The sequence below is a fragment of the Atractosteus spatula genome, chromosome 5 (genome assembly GCF_055471065.1).
Source record: "Atractosteus spatula isolate fAtrSpa1 chromosome 5, fAtrSpa1.hap1, whole genome shotgun sequence".
NCBI classification, from domain to species: Eukaryota; Metazoa; Chordata; class Actinopteri; order Semionotiformes; family Lepisosteidae; genus Atractosteus; species Atractosteus spatula.
The window spans coordinates 49,780,409-49,804,234 of NC_142710.1; the positions used below are offsets into that span (position 1 = coordinate 49,780,409).

The 23,826-nt window shown below is 37.2% G+C and overlaps 1 protein-coding gene across 4 annotated transcripts in view; it reads right to left on the minus strand.

Moving 5' to 3' along the window:
• foxp1b (forkhead box P1b) overlaps positions 1–23,826 on the minus strand; it is a 194,094-nt gene that overhangs the window by 163,159 nt on the left and 7,109 nt on the right. For all 4 annotated transcript variants that reach the window (XM_088917906.1, XM_088917901.1, XM_088917905.1 and 1 more), the window contains exon 3: positions 3,572–3,674. The gene's annotated coding sequence lies outside the window, so the exon portion shown is untranslated. The remainder of the gene's footprint in view (positions 1–3,571; positions 3,675–23,826) is intronic.

Sequence of the window (23,826 nt, forward strand, 5' to 3'; positions counted from 1 at the left end):
CATTAATATAACACATGTGCACATACAGTTATTAACTGTATTTTTTAAACATTACTTATATATACAGTATATACAGTAATATAATTCTGTTCAGAGTGTTTACATCTGTATTTTATGTCCCTTTTCTGTACTTAAAAAACAGTAAAATAAAGTCCCACTACTGAATTCACCAAAATAAGAAACACAACCTTAGACAGAACGATAGATGACTGTTTGTATATGTGCATATTCGCAAACACACAAAACTAGTTCTAGCTTACACCCAAGTGATTTCTTACAAATTATGTGAAATAGCTTAACGGTTGTAGTGGGCTGAAGAGACGTCCTCAAGTTTAAAAAGTAAAATCACTGAATCTGGTGAAGCCCCTCAAGTAACAAAACAAGCTAACTTGCCCATGTCTTTCTTCTTACTAAATTGTGCCTAAAATTCTGAATTCACACTTCTGCATTTCAGTCAAAGGACTGAAAGTACCCGTAACAGTCATAGTTGGCCTAGGGAGAAACATACACACTTTAATGCCACAGTCATATTAAAAAAGGCAAAGCATCAGTAAAAATATCCCTGCCTAAAATGTTTTCATAGAAACTGAATGCCCCTGTACACGTCACAGAGGGCTGGCTAGTCTTCTCAGCAACTCTCTCCTGAACCTGTTTATATTTTAGAGCTATTCTTCTTCAAACACTCAGACAAAAACACAAATTCTCAAAACCAAAGGCCCCACAAATATGCACATCTGCTGTCTCAAGCCACGGTATGGCACTTTTGGTCTAAGAGACTGATAGCAGATAATGGCACAATTAAAATGATTCCCCCTGTCTATCTGTTAAAATGATCTCATTTGCTTTATGAATGGCACATAAACACACATTTGATTCTCAACTTCCCTGGGGCAAAGCAGTTTAAGATTTAAGGACAGAGCAAATAAACAAAACCATCTGAACCCACCCTCCCCTCCCCACACACACAAAAAAAATCCCAAATAAAAATACACAAGTAAAAGGTGCTGCTCTTCAAGGTGTTTCCTATTTAACAGCTGAGACAGATTCGTCTCTAAAGATTGTGGATGCTAAGAACTTCAAATCACACCAATCTGCTACTCTTAAGGATTGAGGTTTTGTAAAATTTGTCATTCTGAGTAAAACAGGCCTGAGCAAAATATGTTTTGTCATCACTTTTGATTGACATTAGTCAGACTTTTAAATTTATATTTTATCAATGCCAGTCATTCATGGGAGCAGCCAGAATGGTCCAATTGTTTAAGGTATTTACAACTTTCCAAATAAGCACAGGAACAAAATGCTTTAATGCATGCCATTCTAAATTGTTTGGAGCAGTCAATAAGTAAACCTTTTTGCAGGGTTAACTAACATGATATCTGAAAAGTACACATGCACTCAACTCACACTGGCATTTGAGCAAATGTAGCCCGCCAAGATGTCTTTTTCCGTACTGATCAATGACTCGAACTATTGCCCACAAACCTTTAAACAAAGCGTTATGTTTTGTGGCACTGCGGGAGACAGGCGGTATATAAAAATGCTTTGTGTAATGATCACGGCTCAGTAAAATCTGCACATGCATGAATAATGACACCCCTCTAACATATCATATTTGTATCAAAACTCCCCAAATAGTACGTAATTCCCCAACACAAAATAACAACTGTCACCTTCAGCAGAACTCATTAAACCAATGTTAGGGGCTTCTTTTCCTAATGTAATTTTTATAATTGAAATTTAATTCTCCTACAATATTTGGAAGATTTTTAATTGACGGTTGCTGTAATTAATTGCTCGGAATTACAAGCTTAACGGAGAACTCAAAAACTGAATTTGACACTGAGATTGGATAAACGCAGCAGTGTGGTGCCTGCTGGGACTGTTTCATCATCCCCCCCTCGCCCTTCCTGCTGATGCAAGGTGGGGAATCGTGAGCTCTTCCCTATAGTCATGAATTTAATTACATATGGATTCCAGTACCTCCACACAAATGTCATGTTGATTTTTGATCAGCAGCAAGTCAGACAATGACTTCTGAGCTGGCAACAACCCAACCATCGTTGGGGGGTGAGGGGTGGGGAGTATACAGTCAATTACTGAAGGCAATGTGACCCGGAAGGAAGGGGAATAAACCATTTTTAAGTAATTCCAAAGTTGCATATGTGTGATGAGAAAACAAGAGCCAAAATGCCTGTTTCAAGCAACCCAAGGCTATTTTTGCTTTGTCTTTCTATTGGGAGTGCCACATTCCATTGAATTCATGCTCACATTCAGATGATCATACGCTTCTCCACTGTTATAGACTTTTGTCCTATAAAAGGACAGTCACAGAACTTCCGTTCATTTATAAATGTATTATTGCAAGGATGTAGCATATATTTTTCCTATTTAAAACAGGAAAAATAACAGCTGTTGTTGTGAACTTCAAGAAAAGTATTAACTATTTTTTCTACTGATAATTATTACTATTATTACTGTTTGCCTAAAACTGCACATTTGTTTTAGATTTTATGAGTAAGAAAAGGTACCGGGGCTGCAAAAAGTGAACAAGGCCATTTTCAGCCATAGCTGAAAAAATACAATCTTTTTTTTTACAAAAAGGAACAATGAAGTGTAGAGCAACTGGTTTATCATAAGCACACTCAGAAATGTTACAAATCTAAGTGCAGTTAAGCTTCTTAAGGAGATGTTTGTACTACTAAAGCAGGACCTCTAAATTAGTTATCTGGTTAGTGTGATCTACTTATGCATTACACAAAATACTATGATTTAGTTTGCATTCATTTTCATTTTTATAGGCTGTAAGCAGCCAATGTTGCACAACCATCTGGTGCTGCTTAGCAGATACATGCAGTAAATAAAATGGCCCATCTCCATCTTGCATCTTCTTACGTTCAATATCAGCTTAGCAAAGTTTGATCTTCTCCATTCACTGACCACTCACAGTAATGCTTAATGTGCCCCTCTAACTCCTTTTTCCTTCTCATTACAAAACTATGGCATAGCTTTTCATCAGAATGGCCAACACTTCAGAATTGCCATGCCTTGTTTTTTATTGATATTAAATAAGGAAATGATAAAAATCAACTTCAAAAGAACATACTGTTTTGATGTTCTTTATGAGGTCTTTGTTGGCTGTTTTCACTCTGAATATAAATACTGAAGCTAAGTATTTTAGGGTTAAAAGAGGGCTGTTTTTCTCTTGTTTTAAAATGATTACGGTACCATAAATAATGTTTAAAAATAAACAAAATAAACCCCATTATAGAAATATACACAGGGTTATTTTATGAACTTTGTATACTTACAAAAAGTTTGCATTGGGTTTAAAGTTATACTTCTTTCCGATGCACATAATAAGTTACAAAATAAACACTTTACACATATCTGAAACATCAGCCTTACGTTAAAAATGTAGAAACTGTAGAAAAAGTGTTTCTGGAATTGGTATACTAATGTTTACTCATTCAAAACCTTCTACTTTCTATGTCTATCTTCTACTGTGATCCACCAGACCTTTGACTAACTGCTTCACCAATACTATGGAATGTGGATGGGGATCCTTTCTTACCGATTTCACCTCTCTAGGTAAGACAGGCATTCCATCCATTCAATCAGAACTCCGAGCAAAGCCTTGCCGTCTCGACATCAGTGGAAGCTGGAGTTCACCTTACCTGAAACATAGTAAGATATATTCATAAACGAACAACGTAAAGAAAACATCCACAACTTTTTATCTTACAAACAGGAATTAACACTTAATTTCAAAGGTGGGGGAAGTACCTTGAAATAATCTATTTAACCCACAGCGATCGGAGTGCCGTCACACAGAATAATATCGAACTTTGATTAAAAACTGAAAAATAAAGAGAAAAAAACGTGATCACTCAAACCACATGTATTTACCTTAAATAATGACGCATATCTTCCCTTCCCTTATCTTTAGACCCAAATACATTTTAAGTCATCAGTCATTTCTTTTTATAGCATAAGCTTTCAGTATGAATAAAAAAAGAAAGATCTCATAATAGTAGCTTGCATAAGCAATAATGAGCAATCTTGACACTGATCACAATAAACGATGAGAGTGCTGATAAAATGGAATTTTTTTTTGCAAAGAGCAGTGTACATGATCTGTAGAGCCGAACACCAGCCTACACACATGTAAGTTAAAATGATTCCAAATTTCTTATCAGCGAAGATCTGAGACACAAGCATGGAACATTAGCATGGAAAGATGTTCGCCAACTGTTAATCTTTTTCACCAAGAAAATTAATGGCATCATAAAGGACGCTCCTCAAGAAAGAAAGCAGCAAATGGTGCCAAATCTGGATAATTCCTGTCTGCTTCAGAATATGAAGTATGGCCATGAACCCTACTTCTACTGAACAAGTACCATTTTCAAGTGTCTTTTACTGCGTTAAACATTGTGTAAACAGACTTCAAGCAAGGCTCGAATGAATTACTGCACACCAATATCCTGTTAAATTGTTTTATCCATCCATCCATTTTCTAACCACTTTATCCCATACAGGGTAGTGGGGGAGCCGGAGTCTATCCCTGCAAGCAACGATACACCAGGCAGGATACACCCTGGCTGGGACACCAGTGTATCACTGTATTAAATATATTAAAAAAAAGTAATACAGCTGAAAAGGGTAGAAGCACAAGGATTGTTGTCTAAACTCACTTTAGGTCTTTTGTTTTCTTAAAAATAACTTTAAAGAAGGGATCTGTTGAAACAATTTGAGAGCCAAATCACATTTATGCTTAAAAAATGTCAAGATATGGGAAAATATTTTTTTCTTCCAAAATTCATGGTAAAAACCTACACACCTCTAAAGGGAAGCTGAAAACACTGCCGATTTTAATGGCGGGACTTCTTGGATCAACTCATTATGTCAAACCTTAAAGGTTAAGGATAAATAAATATTGCCTAAATGCAATAATTGCTCCTCTAAGGAGACATTTCCATCTTAGAAAAAGCACAATAAAATTCAGAAAACCCCCGTCGGAAAAAAGAGCCTGCTGCAAGTATCTAAAACTGTGAAGTTCCTCATAAAATCACCGGTTGCATTCTGTATTCTTAATAGTTTTAATTTAATTCAGCACTTACACCCCATTGAAACCAATAATTTTTTTTAGCGTCCATTTAAACGTACAATAAATCAGCTGTATTTACTGTTTTATAGAAATATATTTTGCTTAATTTAAATGTATTGCTGCTATTCAATCGAAGACTTCAAGTTCTGACTACATTTAAAATAACAAATAAGGGATATTAATCGGCCAGCGCAGATGTTTTTTTCTTTCTTTGCTTGCCTGTGTGTTTTCTCATACAAAGGTATAGCCCATAGGCTCTGCTAATGCTTTCCATATGCTGGGAACATGCAATGGTAACCTAGAAGCAGCAACTTGTGTCTAAACCACTGTCCATGTCCACTGCTACCTTTGTACGTGCCAGAGTATGGTCGTCGATGTGCATGGGAAAAAAAAATAATAAACTGAAGTCAACCTCAGAGAAAATGATGGCGCCTGCTGCATCTTTCAGATTACAATGATTACAATACTCGTTTCCCCGGCAGTGCAAGGGGATCCTGCTGAATAGGCCAGTCTGCTGAGACGAGCTTCAGATGACCAAGTGCAACTGTAACTTTAAAAGTAGGAACCAAACCAGACAAAACAAACCACAGAGCAGTCAGCCCAACTTGTCATAATTCATGTGTGTGGAATTCAGCTGTAACACCATTAGCAAAGTACTATTTCCACCACAGTACGCATTCCTCTACCAATGTCAAGCTCTGAAAAGCCGCTGATAAGACCCACTGATTACCAGGCTCTATGTATGTCATTAATCAACAAAAATATGTTTATCCCAACAGACGGCTTTACCAAGCATAATTTATGTCTGCACCATTCCGGGCACTACTTTCTCAAGGGTGTGTGTTTTCTGAGAGAAACTGCCTTTCTTTTTGACACTTTGTCCACACTTCACACCATAGCCATTAACTTCGGTAGTAATACATGTTCCTAGCTGATGAATATAAATAATTAAAGAGGATCCCTTAACTATATAATCCTCTTATCAAAGCAATAATCTGTATAAAAACAATATCAGAGAGATGACGGCTACGATACAGCTACTTTCCAAAGTCTGCAGGGCCTCTGCAGGCCAGCTGTTTAACAGGGATCTCTTCAATGTTGAAACATATGTTTTTAATCCTTCCTTCACACAAATTACAATTCTTGTCAGTTTCAAAAGAAACCAGTTACCAGCCACTTTAAAGTAATTGTTAATTGCCACTTATTCATGTGTCAAGTTTCTAAAGATTCTGAATTCAATTCAGAGCCCTTTAAAGAACCATTTCTCGCATACCCAGTATGGTGTGAAGTTTACTGCTCAGACTCAAACTTTCGCAAAAAACAGTCACAGTGTTGCAGAAATTATAAAGGTGAAAAACAGTCTTCTTTCTTCTGTTTTCAATTTTAGCCTCACTTATGACTGGGTGAGGTTAATGATCTGAGAAACTCAGAAGTAACTTTCTTTTAATACCCGAAATAAAATCTCGATCAGCTGAACAACAACTTGATCCATCAAATTAAACGGGTTGCAAAATGCCATTCAAGTAAGTTCAAGTGCTAAAATAAAACATTTGTGACACGTGAAGATATGTATTTTCATTCTTCGCCAACACAAACTAAGACTTTTTGATTCAAACAATAAGTTTAATAAAATAAAGTGTACATCTTTAAATAAAGGTTGAAAGAATTTTTGTTGAATAAATGCAAAGCGCAAAAACCAACCAACAAGAAATGTATTGTAGATATCGTTCTAGCTAAAATACGGGATACACGAAAGAGTTTTTAAAAAACCCGTCATACCACATTGAAGGCAAGATGAGACACTGCCACAAGGGTGCACATCACCGCTGTCTAGTCAATAACAGCATCTCAAGGCAATTATGCCCATCACAGGGATTTCCACATATCTGGCTAGGATAACCCTGAGAGTGTATCCTCTGAACTCTTTCCATTACAGATGCCCAGCCATCAGAAAAGCAAAGCTTAACCTGAGTAAAATGAATACTGGCCTTTCCCACTGAGATAACCTTGCTCAAGGAACCTGAGTGAAATGAATACTAGTCTCTCCTACTGAGACAACCTTGCTCACGGTATCTTGTTGAATAAGAGTTCGCAACACAAAAGTCCCCTAACTGATGTGCAGAATGGGGTACAATTATAAGAAAGTGGTCTAACAGCACAGACACCCACTTGACCTCAGAGCACACAGTAGCACAGATATCCACATGATTTAAAATCCTCTGCAAACGTGCAGACAAGGTCACAGGGTCAACACAGACATTAACAGGTCATTGTGTAGCCCACTTGGGAACAATTACTCCGAGTCACGGCTAAGTGGACACTTGATTGAACACGACTAAGGCAGTGCACACATCTCACAGATAACAATCCTCAGAGCGATTTAGAATAAAAGCCTTTATGATCTGGCCTTTATTGCTAAAATTCATCTTACTTGCATGTGTGAGAGAAGGCCGTTCTTAAAATATATACGTCGACTGCACAGCTACATGATCAAAAATAATTTGGAGGCGAAGAAAAAATAAAACTGATAAGTGTTCAATTAATGTGACATGGATAACTTTCTTCCCAAGTGTTTGTATGAAAAACATCTTTGCAGTCCTACAGCGCACAATTTTTGTCTTGTGCTGGTTTAATTATTTTAATTGAGTTATTTAATTATTTTAAGCAAAATAAAATATTTTAATAGCACTTTATTATTTGAATGAAAACCATTCCCAATGCATTAAGAAGAAATTAGTGGTAATGAAGTACGCAATAGGTTCCACATTTTAATGAAACGACTCAGTTTTCTCTGGTATTACCTAAGTAGTCTTTGAATTTGGAGATTAAAAGGATACAATGAGCAGGAATCAAGATGTCGTATAATCTAAAGCATTCACTGCAATGACCTCTCATCTGTGCTTAACAGCCATGTTTTACACACATGAAAAGCACAAAAAGAGAATAAATACATACATTTATGTTAAGTAAAATCCAAGTTTTCTTTAACTGTGTCCTGGCTTAAGGAATTTGCCTTTATTGGGTGCTCCAAACCACCAGTGCAGCTTGCTTTCCACCCAGAAGAGTTGTTCAAACTCAGTGAGACATGTCCGAACAGCATACTTTTGAACCGCCCATAAAACAGAAGATCTAAATCTGCTATTATACATTATAACATTTTTAAAAAGCAACATTTTTTGAGCTCAGGAAAGCAACATGGAAAACAGTACAAATTACATTCTGATTTGTTTTTTTTACTTTGCTGGTTTCTTGAAATTCAGGTTGCACAGGTTAAGAAAAATCCTTTCTGTTCTGAAATACACAAGCTTCCTATTAAGAACAGGCAGCACAGTCACACCTTTACGGGCCAGAAAATATACAAACTAGCAAGAGGGATTTTAAGAGGGTGTGCGTGTTCAGATTTGTTGTTTCAGAAATCCTTCAGCTTTGTTAAATATTTCTGTTTTGCATTAAGCAGTATATGCGGCTTCAAGACAGAATGCACTTCGTTGATTAAAGGGCAGGAATGAGACAGATGTCAAGCTGACCCTTATAAGCCTAACCTTGAATCTGACCTGTCAGTGTCATTAGCTGGACTAAGCAAATACAGGCCTGGGTGTCAACAAAACAAAGACACTATATAATAAAGAACATCACTGCAGTTAGAGACAGCTAAAATCAGAAAATAAAGAAATAAAGATCATACTGTTCACCTCCTACATCCCCCTTCATCAAAGTAGGAGAATAGCAATGTTTCATGCTTAAAAATGCAAGCTCTCTGTTAGTATTAAATTTCATTTAAAAAAAAACATTTATTTTGTTTATTCTTATTAAACCTGGAAAGGCTCTCCAGGCCTTAAGTCTAGCTACCTTCAGACAAAGCATCTCAAAATAAACATTGGTCTGCCTAGCAATACAATCAGCTCTTGATTGTTTAACTGTATCAAAGCCAATAGAAACCATCCATTTACTTCATCAAACAGTGTTGTAGAGTTTCACAGCTACAAATTACAAGCCACTTAGTAATCATGCGTGCCAGGTCAAATGTGCTGTTCAGATGCAAAGATGCTAATACACTGATGGTCAGCATCATTTTATTGTTTCTCATTGACCAGACAGCACAGCTAACCTTTAATATTTCCATAACCATGCAACACATGTAAAATACATACTGTATCCATATTATCATTTTTGAAAGTAATTGGTTTTAACAGATAATTCAATACTGCATAATTGAAGTAAAAATTAATAAATGTTCTACATACAATCAACTCATTTACTTGTTTTTTAAACATTCTAGATGTTGTGATATGACATATTACCATTGCACTCATATATGTTAATTGAGCTTTTGTTGATTTTAAGAGGCATTAACATCCTGCAAGTTCCACCCGATTCTCACATTTTTTTTCAAGGTTGGTCAGGAGGGTTTTCAGAGAAAATTACACCAAAAGCAAGCAACACATTTATATTTAGTGTTTGACAGTTTTTAAGAGACACTTCTTCATTCAGTGAACAACTTACCTACTCTAAAACAGTGAAATTCCAAAGCTGCATGAAAAGTTCTTCTGTAAAAATGGAAATACCTTTTTACCAAATAATATAGTTCTGAAAAGGAGTATAAGTAGGTAAATCAATTATTTGAATGATCAGATAATCCTTTCAAATGTATTTAATTACAGTGAGAACCCAAACAGATTTTTCACCATTTCATGGATTTTTAAACTTTTGCTCAATACTTCTCACTTTTTTAATGGGCAAATTGTGCAATTCTGCACTTTTTGCATCTTTCTTAGTCTTAGTTGATGATGCAAGACTGATAAATGACTAAACCTTGACATTTTCAAAGCTGACACTGTGAGTGTGGTTTTAAGGGGAGGAAATGTACAGTAACTAATATGATATAATTTGGACTTCATAGATATAGAATGAACACCACAAAGAAATGAACTACTTTCAATACTTTGAATGCAAAACATATCTGGATTTTATATTTTAGAGCAAAAATAATCTTTTTGGCCATGCACAGTATGGTACAATTGTACGGTACAAATGTACAGTACAATTGTCTTAGCTAATCTATTTATCTTCAAATTATATATTTTACAGATGGAATGGTAGGCATGTACACAACACAAGCAAAATGTATTTATGAAATAATTTATACAGAAAGGTGAGATAAATACAAGGTTAAATAAAACCATGTAATTTAAAACTGATCAATCAGTAAACCGTCTATCGCCACCTCCCAGAATAGCTGTCTATATATAGTGTTGTTTGTATTTATTTATTTCTCCCTTCTGAAAATCAGTTCCACATTGTTGCTTGCTCCAGTCTGTTGCAGCAGATGTTGGCTGTTAAACTGCACAGACGACAGTTCACGACTTTCCAAGATGACTGTGTGCCACATCTGTAGTTGATGAGACTTGAGTGTAAAAATGTAGCAGACAGAGAAGGAAAAAGAATGAGAGCTTTGGCTGACTGCAACTGTCTTCCACGCACGCTAAAAATAGAGCCACTTTTTAAGAACGGCGAACAAAAAAAAAAATCACTTCATCCAGCCTTTTCAAAAACAACCTAGCAGGACTGTCCCATTACTAAACAACCCTATCAGAGGCACTTCCTCAAGACAGCCTCAGCTGTGAGAGAAAATGAGAGCATCCAGGAAGCAGTGTGTTAGCACAGAGGAAGCAAGCTGTGGCAGTACATTTCAAAACCGTAGTTCTCCGAGCTGCCTATTAACTGGGCTACTTTCCAATTCATTTAGTACCCTAGAGATAGAACCTTCCTGCGTTTACAGAAATGACACAACATTAACAGATTTGCATATGCAAAACACCGAAGCAACAGGCATTCCTGCTCAATTGACCTATTGCTTGTTGTGGCAGTCGAGTTATTCCCTGTGATGATTTTGTAACCAAGTGGGCGTCATGTGAATACCATCTGGGTAGCACTTATTTAAAGCTGGCAGCCTTCCTGTGGCAGGCAGGCTGGCAATGAGAAGGAAGGGAATAAATTGCATCATTTACTTAACATCCATTTGCTGTTGTGGCCGTTAAAAACCCATGACTAAATAATTTGGTTATTTCTGCTGCCAGTTATTGCTGTCAGCCAAATTACACTGTACATGCTACAAACACTGAGACTGTCAGGATGCTGCTGCCGAAGAATAAATCTGTACAGAAGGATGCAAGTACACACGCCGCTCAGTAGAGATTTTACTACTATTTAAGAATGTATCAAATTTAGCAAGGTCGATGACTGTCTGTTTTTTAACTTAATAATAACCCCGAACATCCAACCAAATGAAACCTTTATTGCATTAATTACAACGGAGAAAAAAAAAATTGAACTGATGAGGGGTTCAACATTTTCCTGACATCAACCCTATTTAAATACTGGGCCTGACTGGAGAGGGATTCAGAGAACTGCAACAAACAGCAATAACCCCTGGAGAATGAGGAGGACTGTTTTCACAACAGCAAACAGGGATGTGCTATCTCATGTGCGACAGGAGCATGTGTGATGTTAGTTGAGATCTCTTGGAAGTGAAACCACGGCAAAATGTTTTCTACTGTACCTTCTTTGGAGATCAATAGATTTTCACACAACTCAGTTGTTTATGGCACTTTTTCCTGTCTCATGAGTGTTTCAGTGGGGTGCCATTTTGATATCCAGTGTATATGTAAGCAGACGGAAGAACACTAAAACGTTCTTATTTTGAAGACTGAACATCATGTAAACTCAAAGCAGGTAGAGTGGTATCTTGCTTGGTACCAAAGACCAACACTAAGCGTGACTTAAAAAACAGTCTAAAAACTAGTCTAGAAAATCAGAGAAACATTTTAGAACATGTATACCAATTCATACCCAAGTACAGAACATTACAGCTTTACACAGTACTATGATCTACAGCTGCACAGAACTCAAAAGAGGAACAAAAACATGGGAAATTAAGAAAACAGTGGAATAATTTTTAAGGCATAAATCTAGCAATTCTAAGGCTAAAGTAAAACTAACAAAAGTGAAGTACATAGTTGAAGTTATCAGTCTTATTTTCCATTTCGGTGAAAAATGCTTATGACTTCTAACCAGGGTGACACGGTGGCACAGTGGTTATCACTACTGCCTCACAGCGCTGGGGCCCTGGGTTTAATTCTGGAACTGGGGTGCTATCTGCATGATGTTTGTTCATAAATGTTCGACCCCTGTTTGTGCGTGTTTTTTTCAGATGCTCCGGTTTGCTCCCACTCTCCAAAGCCCTACTGATTTTTAACTGGCTTCTGGGAAACTTGGCCCTGATTTGAGTGTGTAAGTGTTTTTGTCCGTGTGTGCCCTGCGATGGACTGGCACCCCATCCAGGGTGTACCCTGCTTTGTGCCCACTGCTTGCAGGATTAGGACCTACCCCCCGCTCAGCTCTGAATTGGATGAAGCAGTGGATTCATGTTATGGATGGACTTCTAAGCATAACATGTGCTGTTATCTATTAATTAAGGCTACACCATGGAAATTACTGAAACATTGGACAACAAAGGTACTACATACAACATTAAACTAATTTGAAAGTGCTTTCTTTTCAGTACTGATTCCATACTTGGATATGTGCCTTTGTGTCTTTTTATGATTCAAAAAAACTGTAATGCTTATTTCTCGATAGAAAGAAGTCTTAAGATAATAGGATTGGTGAAAATGCAGGTTTCTTGGAGACTTAATACAAACATCTTATGAATTCTGTTATGAACATCTCACATTCACATCATATGCCATTTTACTACTGTTTAAAAATGTTTTCACAAATTCCGTCTTGACTTAGATTTGCATATATATCTTAGAGCCTAAAAGGTCACATAATGTGTGATATTGTTCATAGTTTATTACAAATTCTTCACCTTTTTGAAGCATACTTCAAAGCCTTTTTTTTAGCTTAAAGAAGGAAGTCAAAAAAGTTTAAAGTGGAGTTGATGGTCCTATAAAAATACATGAAAGATGTACTCTGCTGCAATACCAGGTATTGTAACAAATCATCTGGATTCAGACCGGTTAATCAGTATTTCCTGCCCAGAGACAATGAACCACAGTTACTGTGAAACTGGAGTAGTCTGCTTTCAAGTCACTGAGTGATTGTAAGTCACTAACATAAATTTAGAGTGCAAAAAAAGATTGCTAACCAGATTTACAAAACTGTCAGTGAAGTCAGTAAAGTTAAAAAATTGCCACTATGGAATTCGAAGTTGCCGTTCCCTACAGTATTTTATGTAATCTCTTAAAGGTTTGAAACAAAAAGGTAATTCATCTTGCACTAAAAATGTAAATATTTTACACCTGCTTCAATGAATGATGCGCTAGTAAATACTTTGTAAAAAATCAATTTTTAAAAAAGACATTTACCATTTTAAAGGAGAATTGCAATGCTATTTTTTTTTCAGGGTTAGAAAGAATCTGCACTGATGAGTGCATTTCAAACCATAGTAAAAGTAAAATGTAATTAATAACTTGTAAAACCTCCCACTTACATTACAAAATAGATTAAATTTCCAGGTATCCGGAGCGCCATATTGTGAGATTCAGAACAAGACAAAAAGACTTCCGGTGACGTGTTGTGGCCCTATTACACTGTAAACAAGCAGGATCATGAATACATCCCTTTTACTCCAGCAGAAATATTGCTTTTGATTCCGAAACGGTTTTGCCGACAAACATTTCTTACTTGTTACCTCTGAATGCAGATCACATTGGAACATTTCTGCTGTGAAATGTCTGCTTCACAATCTGTGCTTATTCACTCGCACATCACATAACATTACATTAGGCACTACAGTGACTAGTGAGCGGGAAGAGCCGCATGACGTCGCAATTCGTGGGAATTTGCGACTGCACAGCGACCTACAGGACTTTCAAGAAGTTCGTAATTTGGTTTTTGATTCGAAATTTGGAAAATGCTTCTTTAACTTCAATTAATTTTCTCAGACCGAGATTTAATAACCGGCCTGAAAATTTGGGACTGCAGTTCCCCTTTAATCTGTTTTTCAGTTTATTCCCTTCCAACAATAAGATACCATATGACTATATTTTTAATGTTAAAGGAACACATAGGTTTATTCCACAAACAGGTTTATTCCATACTGAAAGGGAAAGAAAAGACACACAATGTTTCAGCTGTGGAGCCTCTTTCAGGTGTCAACCTGAACGTGTCAACCACCACCTGAACTTCAGCTGTTCCTTTGCAGCCTTCACATGTTGACTCAGCTACCTACTTGGACTATTTTAGACATTGCACCACAATGAGTTAACAGGAATTTGAAGATGTACAGTACAATATCCCCTTTGATACAGTGCTTTATAAGCAACCATGTTCTCATTCTGGATGATTATCGACTCACCAAATTTTATACTGTGCGAGTCACAGTATTTGCTTTGTGGTTTTTAAGCTACAAAAGGTCCATTTACTGAAACAGGGATAAAGTAGCACTTGCTACCTCACATTATACATTTTAATGTTAACAAATGTTGACCTAGGTAGGGCCAGGGTAGGTATATAAGCATTGTCTGCTGTTTTTTGTTAAGCTGAAAAAAATTAACTCATAATTTGCAGAGATTTTTTTAATTGTTTTGTGTAAAAGATTTAAAGAGGCTTTAATTTTAATGTTTAAATATTATGTAACTTTAAAAATGGCTACTTTTTAGGGGATGGAAACAATAAAATCCAGTTACTTTATTACTTCACTTAAGGGTTCAAATAAGCAACCAAGAGTCTGGCTGAAATGAAAACCAACAGATGCTGGGAACAAAAGGAGCAGACTTTGGAAGTCCTGGGAAGAGAAAAGGAATGATAGAGTGGAAAACGAATGATAAAGGAGTGTTTCAGAACAACGGGATCCAAGGATATGACCAGCACACATTTGAATGTCTCACAGTCATTCATCAGCCCCTTAAGGTCTCAACTTCAATGTCTACCTTGGAGTCAAGATACCCATCTTTCACACAGTGCACTACATCATGCACCCAAGTGACTGCTGATCACTAGGACACACCATAAAGGATCACAGCACGCAACACAAAGGAAGAAACGCGCGTCAGCACTCAGAGGAGTCCACGTCTCCACACGGCAAACCAGACAGCGAGGTAGTCAAAACTCCACTACTGATGACTTCCACGTGCCTTTGAGTATAACTAGACTGGAAATGATACAAACAACAGACTATGATCATGTACTCACACACAATGTTCTCGGTTTCATGCTAGACATCCGAGATGGCCACGCTATAGTGCAGCGCCATCAGCTATCTACATCAATTCCTCATGATCGATATGCACACCACTTAGGATCAGCTTATCCATGTTTTTCAGTGCTGCAGCTGCGCTGTGCCAAGACAGAACTGGCAAGTGTGACATCATGTCCTTTGCTTGCTTGCTATCATGGTGATGCAACTCTTTTCCAAAACGCCACTGCCAGAGGGCAAACGTCTCCTCTCTGCCTGAGCTAGTCCCTTCCCTGGACCTGCCCCTTTTGTGATGGGGATATTCTTAGCATGACTCTTACAGTACCAACTGTGGCCTCACAACATGAATGGGCTGGCTGAGATTTTTCAAAATTGTCAGGTACAGCTGGGCTGATAGACAAAGAAAAATGAGATGCCAATTATGTACAATGCAAAAAAAACAATAGATTATCTGTATATAAAATTATTCAAAGAGTGTCCAAAGAGTGGATTCCCTTTAAATTCAACACAGGCATTGTAATGACTGTGAAAGAAAGCACAAACTGTCGTTAAAGGCTAGTAAATCTTATAAACTATTGTGAAGCGGATTTCCAATGTGTGAACATTTTGAAAAAGAAGATTTTTCATTAAATGCAGAAGAGCAAAGAGAATAATAACACTTAAAGTATTCTAGTTACAATCTGTTATTGTGAAATATTAAGTAGTACATAAAAACTGAGAGGAAAGGAGAACAAAATTCAAGTAAATATCTATAAAAGTAAATAATTAAAGGCCTGTAAAAGACTGACTTGGCCGATTGGAAAAAACTAGGGTACAGAGTAATTAATTTGTCAGAAGTTGGAACACAAGTTTAAAAGAAAACAGTAAAACAACAAGGGCATCAAGAACTATAGGCCCAGCCACAAGCGTCTTTTCAGGACAACACACAGGAATCAGTACAAAAGGCTATTAGTGATACAGCCAAATTTAAGTTAATATTCTAGATTCTGATGGGGGTTAAAGGAGTACTTAGGAAAGTAGGGAACTCATATGAAGACAACAAAAATGAGAATTTCACCATTCTATTGGTCAAGCAACATAGTGGGTCTATCATGGTATCAGCATGAACACTTCCAAGGACTAACATTTGAATGCATAGAGGCAACTAAAATGCAGCAAATCACCATGAGTAATAAATAAAACCCTATACAGGTTCATCAGATGAAATTTGACATTTCAGTGTGAAACACAGTCAGAAAACAACAAAGTCTGAGATGAAAATGATCGGAGTGCAGGAATAGATCAGTCATGGTGATTACCCAACCTAAATCCTACTAAAATAATAAGCATATATGTAATACAAGCCATGGCTGCCAAGAAACATACTAAACTGAATGCAGGAACAGCTGTTTTTGTCAATAAAGTAAGAAAAAATAGTTGCTAGTGTTCCTGCTGAAGACATTCTCCAGGGTGTGCAAATAGTTTTGTCCGTACAACTACTGTATGCAATTTTATAGGCGGCATGGGGGCACAGTGGTAGTAGCACTGCTGTCTCACAGTGCTGGAGCACTGATATCGATTCCTGGGGTGCTATCTGTGTGGGGTTTGTATGTTCTCCCCTCGTTTGCAAAGGTTTCTTATAGGTGATGTGGTTTCCTCCTATAGTCTAAAGACATGGTAGATTAATTGGCTTCAGGGAAAATTACCCCTGGTGTGATTGTGTGCATGTCTGTTTTTGTGTGTGCCCTGCAATGGACTGGTGCCTCTTTATTTAATATACTGCTCAGGACGGACAAAAGTTAACACTGAGTTTATGGCCCCCTTACCATTTTACAGTATTTAAATCACTAAGCTTCAGCAAAGCAACTGCTTTTAAATCTTTCAGATCACTTTACAAATTCGGGTATTTTTAAATCGCCTAAGTGATTACGAACTGCTGACGTAATCAAGATCAGTCTCCCCATTGGAAAGGCTGTTTTTTGGAGGTTTTCGAAGATGGCAGAAGGAAGTTGCGGTTTCGTTAATGTGCAACGTGTGATACGCTGGATAAAATGCACAATTCACCACTTGCCAAGCAATCGTTAAGGTGATAATTGTGTGATGTACCCAAGTACAAAGATGTAAACAGCAGATCTTCAATTCACTTTCCATTCCTTTTACGTGCTAAATTTTTAACGAAGTTTCTAACTACTCTAGCAACATCAAATCTTGTTCCATAATTAACTACTGTACCTATCATGCAGATACCTGTACCTATCATGCAGATACCTACTGTACCTATCAAGAATCTATTTCATGTTCTGCTATGCTTAAATTGTCTTAAAAGTATATCTAGTTTTATAACTTTTTACACATCCCTTTGTGTTTCTGAATGATCTGTAGCTAGACTGTGAAGCCTTTTGTCCAAATGTATATTGCTGGTCTAATGCGATATAACACTTTTTTGCTTTCTGTTACTAAAAATAGTTAAATCGGGTTTAAAAAGGTTTCAAGGTACTGTGGATGGTGACCCTGGTGATTGCAGAAGTACTGCAGTGAAAACACTGCTCTGTTTGCTCTGTTTAACAGAACATCATGTGATAGATGACTTCATAGGATCATCAGTGCTGAGAGAACAGCAACTTCCCCTGGAAAAAAAAGAAGGGTGTGGCACCTACTCAGAGGTAGGGAGCTCAGAGCTTAAAGAAATACAGGTACACAAAAACAAGGGTGGGGACACAGTAAACAAATTAAATATCGCAGTGCCCGGGGTTATTTTAAAGGGTGTGATACAAAAGGAAGAGAGCTGTAACCTGCAACAGGCCACGTCTCTGGAGTGAGACCATATTTAGACATTTCTTGTGAAACACCTGTATATATTTACATACACACAAACATATAGGAGATTTACAAACGTAAACAAGGCCTTGTGAAATGGAAACCTAGAAACTCGACTGCATAAAAAGATAAAAATGTGCTTACGCACTTGTTATGCTCTAGCAACACAAGTTAAAAAGTTCTCCACCATCACTCTTGCTCACAACTAACTCTAAACTCTAAGGCAAGCCAATAAAATAAAAATTCTAATAGCCACTAAATACTAGAAGAAATGACACAATTTTTTATAAAGTAGCCTCAAAAATGAGGAAGGTGTTTTCAGGTTTATAAGCCACACTCTTTGTACGATGACTCTTTCAATACAACAAACAGCTGCATGTAAAGCATACAAAATTAAACTCCCCGATGTGAAATAATCTTTCTCAAACCGATTCAGGACTAAGATGGATGAAAATAGCTTGAAGGACTACAAATCCCAAGCACCACCCAACTTGTAAGACACAAAGCTTCATAATGAAACAACATGAGTAAATGATCTATAACATTTGCCAGACACTCTTGGCTGTTTATTGATCTCCTTAGTCATTCTGCGCAGCACATGAAACTAGAGAAAGTTTATGATTCCTTTGCTCAGTTTCTTAAATGTATATCTAACCTAAAAAACAGTAATGATTTCAACTGTTGTCAAATCAAAGCCATTTTAATTGAGCATTTACTTTATTTAACAACAAATGCAAAATGGGTGAGCCCTGTTCACTGGGAAATCAAAATAGTTTTAACATCACAGTTAAACCAATATTAATTTTAAATTAACATGCAAATTAAATTCTACTGAGTTTTCATGCTGATTTCACCTGACTGCAAAGCAATTGATTTGGACTGCCAACACTTCATTACTTCAAGAGTTTTCAAAAGGACATCATGTCTAATTACCAAAACATCTTTAAACTGTCATTCAAGTACTACTCTGCACTGGCTACAGTTTTGTTTTTACTTTATTAAAAGAAGCCACTGTACCAAAAATACACATACTTATTCTATGTAAAAGCACATGCACAGATCTGCAGTTCCCTGAGGACAATAACTGTAGTTAATAAACAAAACAATACTTAATATGTAGCACCACCTACACTTGTGGTGGTAAAACAGCCACACCCTGCCCTGTACAAACACAAAAATACTTCTAATGCACACTAAGTGACTCACACACAATAAAAATGCTTATACTTGTGAACCTTCTGCGATTCCTATTTTAGATATTTTGCATTCAGTTTTTCCAGCTAAATAAGAAATCTTAAAAAAATCACCAGCTAAACAACACAAAATGTTTTAACCGCTTCTTAACTCTATGAAGAAAAAACGGCTAATGAAGGAGATATATTTGAGATTTACTATACTTGTTGTCCGTGGAATTAAGCAACCTGCAATTATAATAAACATTTAAGAGATTCAACTTCATTACAAATATAATATCAGTCTTGACATACCACAAGGTATATAGTGAGTATATCTCTCACAGCCTCCTTTTGAGCCCTTCAACAAAACGTTTGCTTTCAACTATTTTATTTTTTATTGCTTACGGTATAATCTGGGAATTGGGTGCGTGTGCAATCATACCACTCTGCTCTTTTGAAAAAGGCTACAGAGTTGAAGAAATAACCTCTAGACTAGACCCTCATTTTTAATAAGAACATATGAACGATTACAAATTTTGTAGTTTGCAGATTCTTGTTCCAAGGATCTCAACCAGCCATTTCTTGAAAGAAGCCAGGGTTTCGGTTTCAACAACATGGTTGGGTAGCCTGTTCCACACTCCTGCAATCCTTTGTGTAAAGAGGTGCTTTCCTGTCCTCAGATTTAAATGTACTTTCACATAGTTTCCCCCTTTATTATGTGCTTAATAAAAGGCAGCAAAATGAGCAGGATCACTGTTTCCCTATTATAATACGTTAAATAAGAAACAATAAGCCCATTAGTAACAACCTATTTAATTTGAATAATTAAATCAGTGAGCAAGTTGTTTTAAAGTTAAACATTTTTGAAAAGCAGTTCCAACTTCTTTGAGGCTTTTGAATTAAATCTCACATTGAAAATGTACAGTATGCAGTAGTAATACAGTATGCATTCCTATTAATAGCATGTCCTATTAAGAGTACATATTGAAATAACCATATTGTCTAATTAATTGACTTCTCAGATAATTTACTTATCATTTTAGTCTTGAAAATTTCTCTTCATACAAATTCTAAACAAAGAATCAGATGTCATCTGCTGGATGATGACAAAAATCTCCTCTACAAATTAAACTAGTTCTACTTAGTAACCTGTCATCCATTTGCATCAGTCCCTCATATCCAATACATGTTTCAAAGTGCCATACTCCTCCTAAGCCCACATCTTTTATATTCTAACAGTGTATCACATAGAGAGACACACTGCTAAGCGCTGTACAGAAATATGATCAAAGCAACTCATTTTTTTGCAAGAATTTAGTTGATGAAAAGAGGTTATGTCATGTTAAGCTTTGTGTCAAGGCAATTTTCCAAAAGAAAAACCAAGTACAAAAAAAAATGTAAAAACAGAGACACAAATTGTATTATACTTAACACAACTACAATAAACAAGAAACTTCCTTGGGCTAAGAAATGTTACAAAAACCAATCATATGATCATCTACAGGACAATCTTCCATGAAACTATGTAATGTCATGTCATTTGCCAAACCGCTTTATACCATACGGTGTCGTGGGAAGCCGAAGCCTAGCTGGCAAGTAACGAGCACAAGGCAGGGTACACCCTGGACGGGGTGCCAGTCCATCGCAGGGCAAGTGCAAGCCAATTATACAAGGGGACAATTAGGAGACCATGGTAAAGGCAGACGGACACACGCACTCTCCCCTAGGGGCAGTTTTCCCAGAAGCCAATTTCCCTACCAGTATGTTTTTGGACTGTGGGAGGAAACGGGAACACCCGAAGGAAACCCACACAAACACAAGGGGAATATACAAACTCCACAACCTCCACTCCACTCAGATAGCGCCTCAGGTCTGAAACTGAACGCAGGGCCCCAGTGCTGCTAGACAGTACTGCCAACCACTGCACCATACTACTCCAAAATGATTTGGAATACTTCACACAGTACATTTCACAAGCGTTGAAACTTTGCACTCCTACAACTTCCTGCAGCTGTTGACATCACTGGAATGATTACCAATCACACACCTCATCCATCAGAGTTATTAACATAGGGTTAAAATTATACATACGTTCTAGCAAAGAAGACAAGTCGAGCTTTAAGTCAATCACATTACTGTAGGTAACAAAAACTCTTACTCACATTTTATTGTAAGGCATGTGCACATTTTCTATTTAAAATGGTATATTGAAGTGAAATCACTATTTGCTAAAGTGACTCATAATACACAAGAAAAAAGTTACTTTCATGTGTGACACTGGTTACAATTTCAAGTCAAAAATGAATCATACTGGGACAAGTGCAAAGTAATAGTGATTCTCTGAAAGGCTTAATGTGCAGTAAGAAATTGTTGGTCTGAAAACAGTTTGCAGACTATGACAAAGAACCTCAGTTCTCAGACTGCTGTAACGGTATAGACTCAATAAACAAAGCTCTTTTACAGGAAGAAGGAGTTTAAAACTGTTTTTTATGAGGGCTAATGTATTGGTAGGGGTATTGTTATGGCTATTAACGCATGATGATGCTAAAAGCAACCCTGTAACAAACTATTAAAAAAACAGAAGTAAAAAAGGCTGCTTCAAACATACAGCCTTTTCATTACTATTGATACCATTACTATAGGTGATATCACACAAAAAGAATAAATGATGAATAATCAGAATATCCATCATCTATTTTTTACCTGCATCTTCCAGTTCAGGGTTGCAGAGGAGCTGGAGCCTATCCTAGCAAGCAACAGGCACAAGGCAGGGTGCACCCTGGACAGGACACCAGTCTATCACAGGGTTCATACACTCACACCACAGTCAATCTTCCCAGAAGCCAATTCACCAACCAGTATGTTTTTGGACTGTGGGAGGAAACCGGAGCACCCAGAGGAAACCCATTAGAGCGTGAGGAGAGCATACAAACTCCACACAGACAGATATTACCCTAGTGATAGATAGCACCCACCCGCAAATTGACCCCACTTTCCTTGACATGTAACCTGTGACTCTCGAAACTCACACTGCTGCTGCTTCAGTGACAGTCCTCTAGGCTAGTTCCTTCCAGAACAATAAATTCAACGGCATTGAAAAATGAAAGCGAACACTTTGGATCAGTGGGCAGTTAGTAAGGACTGGTCTGGGAAAACTGTCCAGGGCAAAGCTCTTTCTAGGGGGTCACCGCGCACTAAACTGGACAGCTGGGAAGTACAGGTGTAAGGGCTTCCAGTGCCAGCTGAATATACAGACAGCAACATATGGCAAAGCAGAAGATTTTTAACTCACTTCATTTGTTGCTGCAGATAGGTGAGTAATTACAATAATAAAAACAAGCGCTACAACAAATGCGGCAGGGGGAATATAGGACAAGAGGGCCACCCTTGCAGACTGCAGGCCACATGGTCACAGGCTAGGGAGTCTTTATTGAGGGAAAGTGCCATTTGAGAACACTATCGATCATGGGAGGAAAATCGTATCGCTCTCTCACTACATCTATAATTAGGACTGTCAGCACCTTGTTAATGTACTCTTCCCAGAAACCTTTAAGTCATTGGCACCCAAAGCTGGCCTCATTTATAATCCACTTATCATGCTGTGAAAAACAAGGACCATTTAACTGATCAGTCTTTGTTTTTCAGCTGTAATAAATCTATAGTTCATTCAACAATGTCACAGTTCTTAACTTTATGCCTACATACCAGGAAAAGGCTCTGTCCATACTATTCATTTAAACTATTCTAGCTGCTACATAAAAAAATTCAATACTGTTAACGTATACACTACCATACATCTAATACCATACCGCAGAACAGGGACTCCAGATTTAAATCCATCTACAAAAGTATGTTGTGTGGTCTGGGCAGACTCTTGACACTTAATACTGATGTGCATTTCTTTGTGGATCCTCAAATACCACCACATTCTTTACAGGACTTAATATTCATTTGGGCCATTGTGGTACTATATTGATGTTCCCCCACACTACAGATATACTTTCACTTGAATATGTTTTTAAATCACTTTGCCAGTGCGGTGATCAATTCTGCAAAGAAGATCAATTAACACACAGCCCTACACGTAGAAAATGTTTTTACTTCCTATGGTTTACACGTAACTTCTTTTAAACGATTGCAGTTTTTTCTTTATTATTGAGAACAGCGTTTTAGTGTGGACATGGCCTGTTATCAAGTGCTCAAGTCTGCCGCCATCAGCTGACCCTTATCTGTTTCCCATCCCTGTTGTCAGATTCAACTCAGAATCGTTGACAGCATAACCAGTATTTATACCTCAACACAATTACAAGATGTATCCGAGATCCTTACTCTACCAAGCTCTCCAAATCAAAATATAAAACATGTTTGCTCAGGGAGACAAATCCTACAACTACTTTAAATGACTGAAAATAGTCTTTCATTGTTGTTTTAGTTGTTAGTCTAGAAAGGCTTTTTATGGTAAGCATTACTGTTGAAACTGTTAATGATAGCTCTTTTTGCAGTTCTGACAGTGGATCGCTATTTTCTTTTTAACTGTGCTTCCCGTTTAC